This window comes from Schistocerca serialis, chromosome 7 (genome assembly GCF_023864345.2).
Source record: "Schistocerca serialis cubense isolate TAMUIC-IGC-003099 chromosome 7, iqSchSeri2.2, whole genome shotgun sequence".
NCBI classification, from domain to species: Eukaryota; Metazoa; Arthropoda; class Insecta; order Orthoptera; family Acrididae; genus Schistocerca; species Schistocerca serialis.
Window position 1 is genome coordinate 450,041,833 of NC_064644.1, and position 20,074 is coordinate 450,061,906.

The window sequence follows — 20,074 nt, forward strand, 5'->3', positions numbered from 1 at the left end:
GGGTGTTATCGTGGAGTAGTATCCTGGTCGTTGTTCTAGGCTCGTATGTGTAAGACGTCTCAGTTGTAAATATTAAACGCCAGGGAAAGCAATTCGTGGTACACCACTGCATTGTTTTTGCACCGGGTGCATAAGATTATCTTTTGTGGATGCGCGCAGGTCTTTGTACAGAGAGTTGCTGCTTTTTCTTATCGTCAGTAACGATATAGGATAAGAATAGTCAGTGTTCCTCACGAGCCAGTTGATCACGAGCAAGCAGAGATGCATATTGATCACCCGCTGATTTTTGTGGTTTTGGCTCAGAGCATGCGGTACCCATTGTGGTGTCACCGCCAGACACCACCCTTGCTAGGTGGTAGCCTTTAAATCGGCCGCGGTCCGTTAGTATACGTCGGACCCGCGTGTCGCCACTATCAATGATTGCAGACCGAGCGCCGCAACACGGCAGGTCTAGAGAGACTTCCTAGCACTCGCCCCAGTTATACAACCGAGTTTGCTACCGATGGTTCACTGACAAAATACGCTCTCATTTGCCGAGACGATAGTTTAACATAGCCTTCAGCTACGTGATTTGCTACGACCTAGCAAGGCGCCATTACCAGTTACCATTGATACTGTAATAATGTACCGTCAAGACCGACGTTCTTCATTAACGGATTAAAGTTAAGTATTCCACCATCTACGTCCGTTTTTCTAAATTCTAATTTCCTTGTCCTGTTCCAGACCTCACGCCAACCTGCGTGAGCTAAAACGCATGCCTTTCGGCTTCCTCTAGTAAAACGGTGTTGGCTCTCCTGCCAACCCACAACACCCATACACGCAATTTTTCACCTGAACGTGGAGGGTAACTAACGTCAAAACGATTCTCCTTAAAACGAAAAAAAAGAAACAATTTTTGCCGTGCTCTGTTCAGCTACATTATCCTCACACACGGCGCAAATGTTTCTGGCATCCTCAGCTGCTCTCACACGTCTATTGGACTGCAAAAGTTGAATATGTTGGAAATGTTCCGATTTCTCCATTTGGCACTCCATGTTTTAGCGTCCACAGCTCTAGCCACCATCTCCAAATGAAGAAATGATGACACGTTAGCTCTAATAGCAACAGTGACCTACAAATAAAAGACGGCAATCAGTAAATAAGACCCATAGCAACTAGTATACCAACATGAAAATAAAAACGCTGTGGACTTATGCACCGTCCTAATACGTTGTGCCAGCTTTCTCTCTCTCTCTCTCTCTCTCTGTCTGTCTGTCTCATACACACACACACACACACACACACACACACACACACACACGCACAGATGCGCGTGCGCTCGTGCGTTTGTTACGTGCACGTGAGTGCTGAGAAATACACTAGGTTCAGTAAACGACCATCGTCTAACACCTAGATCTGCTGATGTGCCTCCAAAGAACTGAAAGCAGCCCCAACTCAGGGTATGAGTAGAGGGGAACAGATGCACGAATCCTGTACGGCCGTCACCGCGAGTTCCCTAGTGGAGGTGATTCGCCGCTGTTACCATGTATCAAAAATGGTTCAAATGGCTCTGAGCACTATGGGTCTTAACATCTGAGGTCATCAATCCCCCAGACGTAGAACTACTTCAACCTAACTAACCTCAGGACATCACACACATCCATGCCCGAGGCAGGATTCGAGCCTGCGACCATAGCGGCCACGTGGTTCCGGACTGAAGCACCTAGAACCTCTCGGCCTCAGCGGCCGGCTACAATGTGTCATGTGTGTGCTGTGTGGTATGGATAGTACTTCGTTCTGTGTTCTTAAAGGATCAAAGGAAAGGAGACGGAGAAAACCGGTGGCAGCACATCGAACACTCCTCTCGAATAGCACTATGGGTGCCAATCGCCCCCACCCGACGGGTGGATCACAGCACTGAAAGGTTTGGAATTTAATCCAGGGTATTGGCGCTGAATCTGGTGGTCAGGATATTTACGCCACGACCTCTCCTCCCCTTGCCGGCCAAACACAGCAGTGAAAATAATGCACCATCAGGATTCGAAGACGCTCACCCCGAATCCAACACCGCCGACAGATCGCGCGCTACACATCTCGCTCCGGACGCAGGTGACTTGCCCGCAGCGACTCCAGAAATAGTTTATTGTCAAATAAATCGTATAAATTTCAACAAGCGATAATATGAACCACCCATTTAAATCACACTTGTACTTCATGAAGGTCTATAAAGCATGTTTATTCGCCCTTACCAGCACGAAATAACTACTAGGATTAGGGTCGGCAGAATAATAATAAAATCCATGGAATATAGTACGCAACGTGCTCAAACATGTGTTTGAAAAATAAATTGCGTAATGTGGAAGTTTTGTCCTATGAGGGAATTGAAATAGCGACTTATCAGCGGAATTACTGTTTCCACGGCACTGATACTTCTAGACTAATGCTACATGGGCCTTTTTTAGCGTAACAATTTTACGGAAATAAGCGCAACGTTTTCTTACCGCAGACATTTGAATACACTATTCGTTAGATAACGCAACGTTTTATGCGGTAAGTAACAAAGGTTTGGGAGCACGCAGGCTACGCTATGTATTGTTAACGAAGTTTCCTTTGAAGCATGGTTTATTAGTGACCGACTGGAGTCAAGTACGTGTGTCGAGAATTGAAAAGTACAACGACAATACTGAGCGAAACATCAAAAGCGATTACTTTGTGGTTGGTTGGCAGACGACGGATACAGGAAAACAACAATTGTAGATCGGCCTCATAAGGGAAACCCCATCAATATACAAGAAAGACTAAAAAGTTATAATAACCGAAAAAAAGTTAGATATGTCAAAACAATTACTGTAGTATTGCCTCTCTAAATTACGTTAAAAGCTTGCATGCAGAGATTCCAATATATGAGAAAATATAGGAGCTGAAAGAATTTTTTCATTCACAGAATGCAGCCAAAGCAAGCAGGAAAAAAGTTAACAGCTTTCAAAATCACTTATTATAGAAGCATGAACAAGGACAAAGTACCTGTCACAAATGCGACTGAGAAAATCCAGATAGAATATTTCTCCTGTCGTTATTGCCAAGGTTTACAGAAATATATAGACATCCCAGTTCAATTTTCAAATTAAATTTATGCACTTGTCACAAACTTATGTTGATCATCCGTACTCACAATATAATATTATAAATTTGCCCTCTCAAGATCAGTCTAATTCCATAATGTGTGTGTAGCCCGCAGCACCACTTAATTTTCCTGTTTCAAATGAAAGAGTCCAATCTAGTGATTCTTCGATGTCATATTTCGATCTGTCATAATTATTGAATTGAATTGCACTGTCAGTATCTCAGAGCATTTGATAAATCAATTAAAGTTCCCTGAAATTTATACAGTAAATAGCAGTACAGCTATGTTAATGTACGACCAGTTTTTTATTCTTATCAGATACGAATAAGTTTTATCTAAATGTAACTAGCTTTCTTTAATCTCCTGTACAAGTTCGCATGTTGGTATCTCTGCCGGCAAGTTTTTCACGTGCGTTAGAAAAGAGATACTCATGCGAATTTATTGACATACGACGATAATCAAAAATCAAAGGTGGATAATTGTTCAGTCATTCGTGTATATTTATGAACTCTCCTTTGCGAGACAGATCCATAATTGCCGTTTGTTTCCACTACTTTCCCTGTTTTGCTGTTTCCCTCGTCTGACAACCAAACTGCTTTTAACGTTATGCTCAGTTCTGTCATCGTTCTTCTCAATTCTTATCACACATGCTTCATTCCTGACGATGTAGAATGGATCGTGCTACAGAGGAAACTACGTTGTTGAACACAACGAGAATTACACAAATGAAAGAATGGTGTTTAGCCTATACACCATATTTTCCACGTAATCTCCATCCCGTTCTATGGCCTTCCTCCAACGCGAAACAAGGGCGTGTATGCCCTGTCAGTACCACTCCTTGCCCTGGTGGCGGAGCCAGTGCTTCACTGTGTGAGTCATCTAATTGTCCTCAAAATGTCTTTCACGAATGGCCCAAACTCGCGCAGACAACAGCTCGCCGCGAAATTTCGGGTGTGAGAGCTGTAGATGGTCTCCTCGGTGCAAATCGTGGAGTTCCGCCGAACCGCCTTCTGATGACATAACCCTCCGTGCCCAGCGACTAACTGTACTTCTGTCGACAGCAGATGCTCCATAGAATTTGCACAAGCATTTGTGAGAAATTCAATGGCGTAGCGTTGCTTGTAACGTACATCACCTTCAGACGCCATTTTGAAACTGTTCTGCAGCTACGCTATCTGTCGGAAGTGACGGAAACATGGTGCCCACACTCAGGAGACTTCAAATAATACATACGTAACGTTTCGTATGTGTAAAATTTTTTTCAGTTGAGAGTAAAAATGCGGTTCATAACTTTCTGGCAACCCTCGTACGTTAACGATACCTAGTGAAGCCGGCGTGCTCCCAAACTCGCGTCATTTTCCGCATAAAACGTTGCGTTCTTTAACGTATGTTATAGCCAGGCGTCTGTGGTGAGAAACTGTTGCGGTAAATTTCGTCCAAAGTCGGCCACGTAGCCGTATCCTCAGTCGGTGATACCAGGACCTGTGACTCAGAGCAGTGACGGATACAGAAAAACCTGAAGGAGGAGGCGCTAAAGATATCTTGAGCTATCTTTACTTTCACTGTAACAAAAAATAATCAAGTCACAGGCAAAGTTGAAGAAAGCCTTTTTTAAACTGATTATACACATATACAAGACAGTGCCATCTTATGATATAAAAAAGTTACTAGTATGGTTATCTTCCTTAAATGATGAATTCTACGCGCCTATTCTTAAGGGCAAAAAGGTTACGTATATCGTCCATGGGACAATCAATGACATGGTGAGTGTCGAACAGAGCTAAGCCATTAAGTCGGTCGTCCTTCATTGTCGACCTCAGCCATGTCTTTGTGCAACGCAATGCTGAAAAACTTATTTCTACTGTAGCAATAGATACAGGTAGACAAGCAAATATTTTTTACAGCGTGTGCAAAGTAGTACAGGCAGATCTAGGGCAAACAGACAACGCTTACATAACAGAATCACGATCGCTAAGGTCGTTTATATTCATATCGAGATCACTAGAACGGCCGCGACTTTTCTCATACGTATTGTGGCGAAATAAATAAATAAACTTAAATTTATTGATTTTTTGAAAAGAGAAAAAATTATGGATATGGAACTTTAACTTTAGAACTTTTGAAAGGCTTTTTATCTTTTTTTTGCGATTAATTACATTTTTGAATTCTAGGTCATTGTTGATTCAATCAGAGTTCTCACCTTAGACGTAGAATTAGTCCTTCTTCCACAATATTAATTCATTAGTCGCCATCGATGTTCTTCTCTTTGTTCTTTCTTTCTTTCGCTTGTGCCTTTGTCTCGCAGGTAACAGGGTCGACTGTGTGTATCTTTCTAAGTCGGCATCGGTTTACTTCACGAAGACGGTGGAAACCAAGGAATACAATACTACGTCGCTTTAAATTATTCTCGTTAAAAATTTAGATACTGCTCACTATTTTTTTTTTCACAAGACAGTAGGACTTGCTCTTCTCGTCGCACAAACAATAAATACTAACGAGGTGGCTGCCTTTCCGCACACATCCCCTACAAGGTAACAATCGAAAATGTATCTTAACTCCTTCTTAAAGTACGAAACAAAAGAATATCCAATATGAACATTACAGAGATTATATTCTACATTCCTCTCAATGTAATCTTTGGAGCAGACCTTAAGGTATTGTATGTCTCTGCGTAGGAATGTGTCATTACGGTATGTGTTGGCTACCCATGTGCTAGACAGAAACGTATAAAATACAATGACGCGGACACGCGTGCTGCATAGGAAAGTACAATTACTCGATAACTCGATTCAGTCGAGTCGATTGACGAAAGAAACGAACGAATAGGGTGCGGGCTGACTGGCGGGGTTGGCGAGGGTGGCAATGTATGGGCCCCTCAAGGGGGGAGGGGGGGGAGGTGCGTCCCCCGCGCACCCTCTCAAAGGTATCCGCCACTGTCAATGCCTTAGAGTAACACATACATTTCGACAAAACCTTTATAATGAGAAATTTTTCGTAGTACGTCATCGATAAAAACCAGTAATGTTATGTTTGAGAATCTGCTTCCACTGTTGTAAGGAGAAAACTACTAACTATGAGTTAGGATTTTAAATCGAGAGTAAGGAATTTAATTGTTTTTATGACAGTAAACAGCAGCGACGTTTCATGACTTCGGTAAGTCATGAACACAAACAAAGCAACAATTAATATTTAATCGTTTTTTTTTTACCCTTCAACATCTCCTTTGTCTACAGTTTTGGTACACATTAATTAATGTCTGTTCTTCAAAATAATTATGAAGCAAATTAATAGAGTTACAGAGTCAGGACCCTAATAGAGATTCTGTTCAGTGTCTTTCAGTTCCATTAGGCTAGCGAAGCCTCGAAATTCCCTCCATTCTCTTTTCAGTAACTGGCAACTATGAGATAATTACCTATTTCGAACAGTGACTGTCGATATAAACTGGTATTATCCTAAATACGTTAAAGTATGACTTTTTTGCTGTGTCTCTGCGCTTAAAACTGTCTGTTTCAAAGTCCTAGTTTCTCGCGCTACGTGACGCCATTGTCACATGTCAATTCCCCGTAATATGAAAGAGAAGCGTTTTATCGACAGTTTAAAACACTCGAACGACAGCTTTCCGTAGATAATCCCATATGTGACATACTTAACTAATTTTGAAGAATCTATATTCCCTTTAATTACAGTAAAAGGTGAAGCATGATGCAATATTCCCAACACGTATCTAGTTTGCACCATAATGACAGAGTTAAGACCACATTTGTCAAGCACGGGAGCCGAAGGGAGTGTACGACTCTACACAAAGGTGGTATGATAAATGACACTCATATTTTATTAGACTATTAAAACAAGGGGAGTAAATTTGATGCTTGGTTGTGCAGTTTTAAAATGGTATGATGGTAGCCTTCATTTATTTTAGCAATCTGTCCGCATAAATTTCTCTCTTAATGTATTCGAAACGCCGACCAATAACGGAAAAATATATCGTCTTGGGGCGACTCTCTTTGTTGAATTTAATTGCATGTTATTCAATGTCCTCAGATACCGAGTGCCTAAGTTAAGTAATAATTTTGCCCGAGAGAACCACCGCTATATCTCTTGGAAAACTTGTTACCAGTATAAACATCGTAACTGGGTCCTAGAATACGCATCACTGCCTTCAATAACGATCCGCCGCTCCAGGTGCCGCTAACAACCATTGAATATGAAATGAGAAAGCAAAGAGTAAATAACTCTCAACTTCAGGCAGTGATTTCTAAAAAGACTGCACCCTGCATGTTGATTAAAAATAAATAATCTCACTGCCACGTCAGACCGTTTGTAAAGAAAAAGACTGACTGCTGACAATACAGCGCAATATATACGCTTTTTTAATAACAATAGGGGAGACAGGGGAAATACCGAAATACCAGCCAGTACCAACACCATATTTTTTTCCAGTTTAGTCTTGGAATTAGTGTGAGTTAGTGCTGCAGCTTAGCGGACGATGCCGAAGCAAGGTGCGCAAGCGACAATTTCTTGTAAAAGAGAGTCTCACTGTGGCGCAAAAACTTAAATTTTATTGACTATTGAAGTTATTGTTTGTTTATGCTTAAATTGAGGCAAGCGTTTCTATATTTTTTAACTGAAATAACTATAATGTTGGTAAGCAGTATGTTTTCTACAGTGCCTTTTAGCATGGGTTTTATAACTTTTTGAACATTCGTGAAGCCCTTAAATTCTTGTATCCTCCATCATGTCTCGGTGGGATGAATAACAATGTAAAACACTCAATATTCAATAACCATTCGAATTAAGTGAAGAATGATGAGGTGCTCCATAAAGACGCATAGCTGTTTGAAGTTGCTTTATTCACAAATACCGGTTTCACGTCAGTGTAGATGCATCTTTAAATTTATAATGATTGTATTTTCATAAAGTAGACAATTACGAAGTCCCAGCATTCAGGAAATTATCCGCGTTAAGGGTCAAACCACACTGGTGGGGCGTCATAGTAAAATTGATAACACCAAAAAGATGCTTGTCAGAATGCTGAATGAGCCAAGCCGGAAAACATGCCGTGGGATGTATACAGGATTAGGTAGGTCCTACATACCAGCTGTGTAAAACCAATGTAGTTTGAGGCGTCACGTCACGGATTGCGCGTCCCCTCCCGCCGATGGTTCGAGTCCTCCCTCGTGCATGGGTGTGTGAATTTGTCTTACCATAAGTTAGTTTAAGTTACTGTAAGTAGTGTGTAAGTATAGGGACCGATGACCTCAGCAATTTGGTCCCTTAAGAATTCACACACATTTGAACACTTTTGAGTAAAACTTAGATTCCTGTGACATGTATGTGCTTCCATCGTATTGCTAACAAACCGATACAGGAGCAATATCGGCAGGATTTCGATACTTCCCCATGCCGTGAACTTCAGAAAAGATTCCATGACACTTCAGTAAATCACATATCCATTTTGAGATAGCGTGAACGGGGAAATTAAAATCAGGGACGGCTAGGTGGGCTGAGAAAACGCTATAAAAGACTTTATATTTAGTGAAGGCAGGCAAATGCCGACATACTGAGAATTACGCTTTATGATAGATTAGAATTAAATTGAAGACAAGAAGCATTCCTTGGGGAGAAATTCTATTCTTCCTTCTAAACAACAACATTAATTAGTGAACCACGTGACTACATTGGAACCAGTATTCTATGGTATTTACGTTGTTAAGTTGTGGCGAATTGCCTATGACTTTGCCGGAAAACAAGGCCTTCATCACAACTTCAATAAAATTACCAAGATAGCAGGCGAAGACTCAGTTTCTCTTTTTAAGTACAGAAAACCTTAAACAAGCTTAAGAAAATCACCAGCAACAATTATCAATGGAGCTCTAGGTTTTTAAAAAGAATGCTGCATAAGTATTTTCATTTATATCAAGATAATAAAATGTGTTACTTTCATAGAACAGGATTCTTCTGCTGCCTGTATTTCATACTGCTGGTATTACCCTGTGAGGATGTCGTTATTACCCAGGTAGTCCGGAAAATATCGACAGGTAGCAGACTTAAGGTTAGATTAGGTTAGTGTTTTTTAACGTCCCGTCGACAACGAGGTCATTAGAGACGGAGCACAAGCTCGGGTTAGGGAAGGATAGGGAAGGAAATCGGCCGTGCCCTTTCAAAGGAACTATCCCGGCATTCGCCTGAAGCGATTTAGAGAAATCACGGAAAACCTAAATCAGGATGGCTAGAGACGGGATTGAACCGTCGTCCTCCCGAATGCGAGTCCAGCGTGCTAACCACTGCGCCACCTCGCTCGGTGAGCAGACTTAAGGTAATGTTTATTAGATTGGCGCGCACGTTCGTTGCGTTTTTCCGTAAACAACGGAAGCTTTAGCCATAAATAATATATTTTCCTTCACTATTTGCTACAGTCTGCCAACGCTTGGTTAAATTTTCGTCTCCTCAGCTGTAGACATCAGGTGGTTTTGAGGCGAAGAACTCGTCAAGCCTTGTTTGGAGCCCATTTTCATACGGAAAGGAATTTCCTCAGATGTTGTATGATAGACAGCGGAGAAGGTAAAAATCTGAGGGTGCAAGATCAAGTGAATAACGTGGGTGCGGAATGATTTCGCAATCCAACTCCTGTGTAGCGTTTTCTGTCAGTCTACCAGAATGAGGGCGAGCGTTATTGTGGAGTAGTATCAGTTCACGCAGTCTTCCTGGTCGTTGTTCTTGGATTGCATGTGCAAGACGACTCAGTTGCAGACAGTAGCTGTAAGCAGTAATAGTTACACTCGGGGAAGGAATTCGTGAAGCGCAATACCGTCGTTCTTCCATCGGGTACGTAATATTACCTTTTAGGGATGCGCGCAGGTCATTGTATGGGGAGTTGCTGTTTTGTTTGGACTCAACCACTCCTTTCTTTTCTTATGTTAGCATAAACGCACCATTTCCCATCACCAGTAACAATACAGGTTAGGAATGGTCGGTGTTGTTCATGAGCCAATTGATGATGAGCAAACAGAGATGCACATATGGCCAACCGCTTATGAGGTGTGACAACAAAGTAATGAGACTGTTTTTCTTTACAAGATGTGGCAACGCTGCAGGCTTGTGTAGACACAATATCTTTGACTTTGGTCTATAAGCAGCTTCTAGTCCAAGCGGCACATCGATGCAACTGCTCACTCGTGAGTTGTGCTGTAATAAGCTAACAAGTGTTTGCGTCTCTCGTCACACAAATGGAACTGCATAATATGGCGCAGTGGTATGCCATTTCTTTTTGTGTTAAATTTGGTGAAAACGCGACGACAACTTTCGGTAAGCTTCAGAAGGCTTTTGGAGAGCAGGTTATGTCAAGAGCTCAAGTTTTTCATTGGCATAAGATGTTTAATGAAGGCAGAACGAATGTTGAAGATGAAGACCGCAGTGGACGACCATCAACATCATGGACGGATGTCAACTTAACCAGGGTGCGTGAATTCGTTCAATCTGGTCGAAGATTATCCGTGAAAACAATTGCAGAAGAACTGAACATCAATCGAGAAATGGTTAGTCAAATATTAACTGAAGATCTTGGCATGAGAAACATTTGTGCAAGAATGGTCCCCAAAAAATCTCACAGCACAACAGCGAGAAACACTGAAAAATTGTAAGTAGGCTGTTTATGTTTTCTTACTGGCAACGTTACATAGCGCTCTGTATGAAAATCACTGGCTGTGCTGTGTGCAGTCTGTGGCTAGTTTGTATTATTGTCTGCTATTGTAGTGTTGGGCAGCGGCAGCTGGATGTGAACAGCGCGTAGCGTTGAGCAGTTGGAGGTGAGCGGCCAGCAGTGGTGGATGTGGGGAGAGAAATGGCGGAGTTTTGAAATTTGTAAGACTGGATGTCATGAACTGCTATGTATATTATGACTTTTCTACACTATTAAGGTAAATACATTGTTTGTTCTCAATTAAAATCTTTCATTTGCTAACTATGCCTATCAGTAGTTAGTGCCTTCCGTAGTTTGAATCTTTTATTTAGCTGGCAGTAGTGGCGCTCGCTGTATTGCAGTAGTTCGAGTAATGAAGATTTCTGTGAGGTAAGTGATATGTGAAAGGTATAGGTTAATGTTAGTCAGGGCCATTCTTTTGTACGGATTTTTGAAAGTCAGATTGCGTTGCGCTAAACATATTGTGTGTCAGTTTAAGCACAGTCTTGTATAATTGTTCAAGGGCGACGTTTCATATGTCGACCCTTAGCCGAGGATACCTCATTGAAATCTTCTGATTTTTTTCTTGTAGTTTGTGTACTTAGTGTAGCTATTGTTTATTGCTAGCGCGTAATTATAGAGAGAATTTCCTTTGTAGTTGCAGTCTTTCATTGTTGTACAGTAAAACAGGTGTGGCACGCATGTAGATTTGCACCAAGTATTTCGCAGCTGCAATTAACTAGATATTATTTTCAGTGCTATGTTAATGTGTTCCCTTATTTTTGCTCTTCAAATTGTGTTTTTCTGTGTTGTCGTGTGAAATATTGTGACAATAATGGCGTGTGAAAAACGTAATACTAGGCTCCAAAGTAAACTGAGAAATGACAGTGAAGACGAAAGCAGTGTTTTAACGCCACCATGTAATGAATTAACTAATATTCAAAGTAGTAATTTGGTAACTGTGCATAGGGAAATGGAGCGGGCGTCAAATAATGGTGTAGACAACAGTGAAACAGGTAGTGAACAGGGAAGCATTATCGATCGATCGGTCGGCAACAGCTCGCCTCAGGAATCGGGAATGACAGAACACAATAATGCAAATACTATAGACTCAGGTTTTGGGTTCTCACCGTTTTCTCAAATGAGTCAAGACACATTTTCCGCTTGTCAAAATGTAAATGTTGCCAGTGCAAATTCACTGCCGAAAAGCATTAAGGAACATGTTTCAGACACCAGTGCATTGTTATTACAATTAATGCAACAAATGGGACAAAAGCTTCAAAAGTTAGACACAATGGAACAAAATCAGAGACAAACACAGCAAAAGCTTCAAAAGTTAGACACAATGGAACAAAATCTTCAAAAGTTAGACACAATGGAACAACACCAGAGACAAACACAGCAACAGCTAGACGCAATGGAACAAAATCTTCACACCACGCTTGAGCAAACACGTGAAGATTTAACTACTGAGTTACATAAAATAGAATCGAAATGTCAAAAAGTCTGTAATGACGTAAAAACACAAATTTGTGAGCATTTTCAACCAATTTTCTCGCGGCATGAAAATGCATTACAGAATCACGAGGCAGCCATAAAAGAACTGCAAACCATTGTTCATGAAAATCACAACACCTTGTAAGCTAAAATTGACTCAGTTGCATATACCGATTCGGTTACGCAACTTCCAAAAACTCAGGAAAACTTAAAGGACACAGTAGAAAGACACATGGAGGAAACTAGTTCATTATCAGAGAAAGTAGTTGAACTTTCGGATCAGCTGAATAATTTGTCTACGAAGGTAGATGATAATCTGAATGACACAAAACCGGTAGTCTTTAATGACACAGAAGAGTGCAAACAAATTAGGAAATTCAAACAAAATCAGAATCAAATTAATACGCAACACCAAAGAGAAATCCGGGAAGTACAAGATCTGCTGACACAAGTAATACAAAAATTACATATTTCAGAGGACACTCGTGCTCCAACACGGGAAGAGGGACTTAGAAATACGGAACAACCACAAAATAATAACACAGGACACTTCGGAAATTATGAAAGAAATTGGCAAGGCACACCGAATTTTGAAATGGAACTGCCGAAACGACGTAATAATGACCGATATGCGACTCGCCGACATGATGATTTTGACTATAAGCTGTTTATTACTACACGTAAATTCAAAACATGTAAGAATTCCGGCAACGACATTCATCCACAAGCGTGGCTTCAACAATTCTCTCATTGTTTCCCCCCCAACTGGTCATTAGAGCACAGATTAGAATTTATGTGTGGCTATCTGGAGAATGAACCAGCTGTAAGAATGCGATCGGTCATTCACGATTGTCACAGTGAAGGAGAATTTTAACATGCTTTCCTCTCAGCATATTGGTCTCAAGCTACACAAGACCGAGTAAAACATAGCATCATAATGATGAAACGTTTCGAACAATCTGAATTTTCCAGTCTTATAAAATATTTTGAACACATGTTGCATAAGAATCAGTATCTTTCAAACCCATACAGCCCCTCAGAACTCATCCGCATTTGCTTAATCAAACTGCCTGAACATTTACGACATATTATTTTAGCAGGACGTTGCAAAGATGACATTGAAGCTTTTCAGGGACTGTTACAAGAACTGGAAATTGACACTGACAATCGTGGAACGCGAAAACAGGAGCTCAACAATTATAGGTCACATCTGTCACAATTCCGCGGTGACAGAAATAATACACGACAAGGCTATTCTTACAACGTAAATCGTGACCAAAACAGAGACCACCCATATGACAACCACTGGCAGAGTAATAATAGTTACAGAGAAAGATCGCATTTCCGTAGTAATGAATATGACTGAGATTACCATATAAACAGACATTATGGGAACAAAAACAATTATTATCAAGGGAGACAGAATAACTTCAGACGCAACAGTTCAGCGCGCAGTTACGATTCCGGGAGAAATTCTCCACCACATGACCGACAAACAAGAAACTATGTAAACTACCGACAGAAGGACAGACCTGAATTCCATCAGAGCTGGCGAGCTTCAAACAGGGCAGGGCCTTCTCGTCAAGGTGAATTTGTAGAAGTTATGCCTCGTAATCCCAATAGCGACGCGCGCCAACAAAGAGACGGACAATGACTTGCACCGCAGGCAGCCACGTTCACCGGCTGGCTGGGACAAAAGTAACATAGCTAACCTTGAGAAAAATTCCAGTATTCTTTACCGACGTATACCGCATGATAATTATGTTCAAGTTGAAACTCTGAGTATTGTGAAGAGTAAAGGATTGCACCACATTTCACATGTGTTAACCGTTTATTGAAAGATAATCTGTTTTTTAACTTAGTCTTTGCCATAAAACTTTTCACTTCACGCTACTAGTATGCTTGTCAGACTTAGAATCTGTTAACACGCAACAATGTTTGAAGTTAAATATCCAGTCAAGAACCAAGAGAACTTATTGAAACAGAAATTACGAATGCATTGTTATAGGGAACAGACGTCACAGTGATATTGTGTGTGTACATTCTTGCTTGTTAGTTGCACGATTACGTAACGACTATAAGGCTTACATACTTAGAACATATACTGGTACTGCTAATGAGATTTTAATGCAACATATTGGTTTACTTGAAAATACATTCTGGATTTAAAGTACTTTCTGTGAGATACCAGATGACACAGTGGTTAGTTTATGTGACAGCTACATGATTTTATCACGACGCTACTAATGAGTGACAATTTACAATGTTGTTTTTGCGGTGTATCTGTTTTATATCTGCACAGGTTTTCTGAATTCTTCTGGAAAGAAAAACATGTTTTAGTAGTAACTTTTGTGGTATAGCTACAATGAGACAGCCTTTTTCGTAGCACAACCATACATTACATTATAGTACTTTCTTCATCACGGTAATAAGCATAATAAATAAGATATCTATACACAAAGCATTTCAGTTTTGTTTATCATGAGGTAAGTACATTGACTTTTGCGGAACTTAGCTTTCAGAGGACGATAACTAGGACACTTCCACAGAAATTATCTTACAGCAAGATGCACATTTAGCGCTAAAGGACACGTATTTGAGTGATTAATTTTGTACTTAAAACATTTATTTTTTTTTAATTTTTGAATTACAATGATACATAGGTTTTCCATGATACATTTCATTCCATTGCTGTAATCTGTAACACCCGAGGGTATAATTACATTAATCCTCAGGGGGGCACACGCTTACTTTGTGTACCATGTGTGTGGCAAGCACAAGGAGCCCTAGCTAATACGGTATTTGCTTATACAACTTTACACATCGGTATCATATTTTTCTAACACACAAGTTACACAGCTATCTGAACATTTAACTGAGAGATAAACATTTTTTTTACTACATCAGTGACACATGTTTACGCAATTACACAGAAGGGTAACTTCACACGTACGAAATTGTATTTTGTCTGTACTTTGTGAACTGTTCATATTTTTTCAGAACCATTGTGATATTATGAGAGCTTTGAATGATGTATTTGGTAAGGGAGCATGATTTTAAAGTATGTTTAAGGTAGAAGACACTATTGAAATGAGCAAAGAATTTTTTTTTAAGTTTTGACATTATAGCTGAAAGCTACAATGTTTTTGAGATTTGACTGAGGTTTTATGATGTTATTTTTACGACGACGATGTGCATTATGCTGTTGAGGTATGTTTATGATCAATAAGATGATGCTATCGTATATGAGGAATTTGATTATGCTATGTATTTATTATGATGAAATATTGAAGAAGTGTCGACAAATACGTATATGTTAATGAGTAGTGGTTAGGGACTCTGATTTGTGGAAAAGTATGTTGGAAACCAAGAATCGTACTTTAAGAGTTATGAAATGTGTCTAAATGCATGAATGTATCACAATGCCAACGAATATTTTTTGGACACTGTTATATTTATAGGATTTTGTTTCTACAGGTTTGCAACGCAAATTCTCGAACCATGAAATTTTTATTTGAGACTGTCACAGTAGTGCAAACTGGTGTCATAAATATTTCGGTAAGAAAGCCAAGTGACCATGACGTAATGCGTCTTGAGTGGCCAGCTGTGTCACATGCCTGGAGAAAAAGCCATTAGTGTGTGCCTTTTCAGAGGCACAGGTGGAAAAAAAAGGCCATTATCCTTGCTATTGACATTCCTTTGTAGAAAGCATCGCAAATACGACACGCTCAAACTTGAAAACATATGATTATGCTGTGGAGCTCTAATTTATGATATTTACTAAAATGTCTAATGAAACGATGAGAAACATTTCACAGATATTGTCTTGCTAGTTGAGAGAAATGCCATATGGCTTGCTTTATGTATTTATTTACTCATTTTGTTTAATATCTAGTTCTAGCTGCACTGCAGCATTGGTTAAAATAAAATTTAATAGATGTACTATTATAAATAATTTGTGCCTACAGATCCAGTAATTAATTTTATGATGAATTCAAAAAAAAACGAAGGAGCATAAAAAGACATTTCCCTTCACAGGAATTGCATACGGAATTTTCTTTTCAACTACTTGGTAATTTTTTTGGTATAATAACTTCTTGTGGTGCACCACTTTAATTACATAGACATTAAGATGTGAATATCTATTTCCCTTGTCTGCATTGTTGTCTTTAGTGTAATATTTTTTCTGCTTGAGCTGTGTCATGTTCAGATATAAGTTACTGCATTTGCTGCTGCTGTTTGCCAGGCATAGTGCTGCTAAATTTCACTTTGTATTACTCTGTTAAGCTAGTTTTACTACTGATTTATTTTTCTTGTTGCTGCACATTGGCTCATATTAGTTGTAATGTTGCATTGCTTGGTAATTTAGATTTACTGTAGCTTGCTTTGCAATTTTCCATTTTTTTGTTGTCATTGCTGTTTGTGTTAATTGTTTTGTGCTGCTGCATTGCCTCATCCCTTAGTTTAGCATCTGAGCTCCGTAGATTTAAGTTAGCTTAAGAGGGGGTAGCCTATAAGAGAATGAGTTGCGATGAATTTGAAGAAATGCACTGAGAGGCTATACGAGGAAAGTACAGAAAGCAGCTATAGATAGGAATTTTTGGGAATAATGATGAATGAAGGGAGATCTCCAAGACAAAAAAAGTTTTGTTTCCAGAATACTGCAGTACGAAATGTTACACTGGAAACGAACCCTGTCTTTCCTTTTGTACTATTTTGCTATGTGTTTATGTACCATTGTGCATTAGTCTTTTTCCTGTCTTTAAGTGTTTAGCTAATAAGATTTATGTAGTAGAATTTTTCAAATACTATGTTATTTACCTTGTATAGATGCTTAGACATTATTTATTCTGTTTTGTTTTAATGCTCATGTGTAAAGTAGATGTTTCAATAATTATTCTGATCTTTTATGTATTTACTTATGTCATAATTCTTGTAACACTGATGTATATGTTTATTCCTATTCTTTTGTAAAGCCCCTATTACTGCAAATGTTATCTGTATTATTATGTTTTTAATGATGTATTTTGTACCATTGTTATTGTATTCTTATGTTATAAAATTGTAATTGATACCAATTCATCATATTATTAACTTGTAAGTTACATTTCACTGCACACGTTTCTGTTGGTCATAGTATATGGACAATATGTGAGAAGTAGGGACTGATAGTGCTTGCACGTGTGTTGTTAATTCAGCAAGGGACTGTTAATAGCATTGCTGGTTCTAAGGACATTCAAAAAAGTTTTGTGAGTGCACAAGTGGTGGTTTATGGACTTGCTGTATTCTCTGCAAGACTCTTCGATGGTGATTGTGCACCTTCACAGTCGCAACAGATGGCTGCTGGCCGTCTCTACAAGGACTACAGTGGGTCTGCATCTTTGATGGCCCACCAATACCATTATTTCCACAAGGACTGCAGTGGGTCTGCACCTCTGGTGGCCCACCAATACCATACTCTCTACCAGGACTACAGTGGTCTGCTCTGTGATGACCTACCTACCAATATTCTTCAAAACGTCGAATGACTCTGCTGTGGGTTTGCTCTATTGTGGCCCATTACCTGTCAGCATGTCAAGAGTCAGCACTGTCTTTCCGTTGGAGGGACAACACTACTTCTTCAAGATTGCATGGAAATCCACTACTTCTGTGTGCATTTTCTTTTACTGCTCAGACGTTGAGAAAAAAAAAACACTGCAGTTTTACTGTGATGAATGATCAGGACTGTCTTTATGGACTGTGAGAAAATTTTAGCTCTTGACCAACACTGTATCAATAAGTGTGTGCATTTGATATCTTTCTTACTGTAATTATGAAAAAAATTTTCAAATCTCCATTGGCCAGTGCCCAAAATAATTTGTAAAATTTTTTGTGGGGAGCATGGGGGCTATGTAAGTAGGGTGTTTACGTTTTCTTATTGGCCATGTAACGTAGCGCTCTGTATGAAAATCACTGGCTACGCTGTGTGCAGTCTGTGGCTAGTTTGCGTTGTTGTCTGTCATTGTAGTGTTGGGCAGCGGCAGCTGGATGTGAACAACGCGTAGCGTTGCGCAGTTGGAGGTGAGCCGCCAGCAGTGGTGGATGTGGGGAGAGAAATGGCGGAGTTTTGAAATTTGTAAGACCGGATGTCATGAACTGCTATGTATATTATGACTTTTCAACACTATTAAGGTAAATACATTGTTTGTTTTCTATTAAAATCTTTCATTTGCTAACTATGCCTATCAGTAGTTAGTGCCTTCTGTAGTTTGAATCTTTTATTTAGCTGGCAGTAGTGGCGCTCGCTGTATTGCAGTAGTTCGAGAAATGAAGATTTTTGTGAGGTAAGTGATTTGTGAAAGGTATAGGTTAATGTTAGTCAGGGCCATTCTTTTGTTCGGATTTTTGAAAGTCAGATTGCGTTGTGCTAAACATACTGTGTGTCAGTTTAAGCACAGTCTTGTATAATTGTTCAAAGGGGACGTTTCAAAATGTGGTAGCCGATCTATTAGAGCAAACGGAAATCAATCCAGAATTGGTTAGCCATGTTGTCACTGGTGATGAAAGTTGGTTTTTTCAGTACGATCCAGAGACAAAACGCCAAAGTTCGCAATGGTGCTCAAAAGCATCACCCATACCAACAAAAGCTCGCATGTGAATTTTATTTTATTTAAATTCTATAAATGAAATGCGAGGAGTGCTGTTCAACATATAGGTTTATTCAGTGAAACTGCATTAAACTGCATATGCAATTATTATTGAAATTTTATCAAATCCATTTAACAATCACTCACAAATTATTCAGATAACGACAAACAAACAAAAAATTTTGTCGCCAGATACTGTAGAAAGTTTAAAAAAACAGCAAATAGAATTGAATTGGCACCAAGAGCTCACAACAAGTGAATTATATAAGGTGGCTTACCTGGCATTTGCTTTTTAACATGAGCATTGTATGACTTCATTCTAATTTAACATATAAATAAACTCCACGAGACGGGTTGACCTGGTGTAACAAATGAGGAAGGAATAAAAAAAAAGCTGAACGTATGACTCTCTTAACGGACATCTACATCAAAATCTACATACATACTCTGCAATCCACAATACGGTGCGTGGCGGAGGGTACCTCGTACCACAACTAGCATGTTCTCTCCCTGTTCCACTCCCAAACAGAACGGGGGAAAAAGGACTTCCTATATGCCTCTGTACGAGCCATAATCTCTCTTATCTTATCTTTGTGGTCTTTCCGATTTATATAAGTTGGCGGCAGTAAAATTGTACTGCGGTCAGCCTCAAATGCTGGTTCTCTAAATTTCCTCCGTAGCGATTCACGAACAGAACGCCTCATTCCCTCTAGAGACTCTCACCCGATTTCCTGAAGCATTTCCGTAACACTCGCGTGATGGTCAAACGTACCAGTAACAAATCTAGCAGCCCGCCTCAGTTTTGCTTCTATGTCCTCCCTCATTCCGATCTGATAGGGATCCCAAATGCTCGAGCAGTTCTCAAGAATAGGTCGTATTAGAGTTTTATGAGCGGTCCCCTTTACAGATGAACCACATATTCCCAAAATTCTACCAATGAAACGAAGACGACTATCCGCCTTCCTCACAACTGCCATTACATGCTTGTCCCACTTCATATCACTATGCAATGTTACGCCCAAATATTTAATCGACGTGACTGTGTCAAGCGCTACACTACTAATGGAGTATTCAAACATTAAGGGATTAATTTTCCCATTCATCTGCATTAATTTTCATTTATCTATATTTAGAGTTAGCTGCCATTCTTTACACCAATCTCAAATCCTG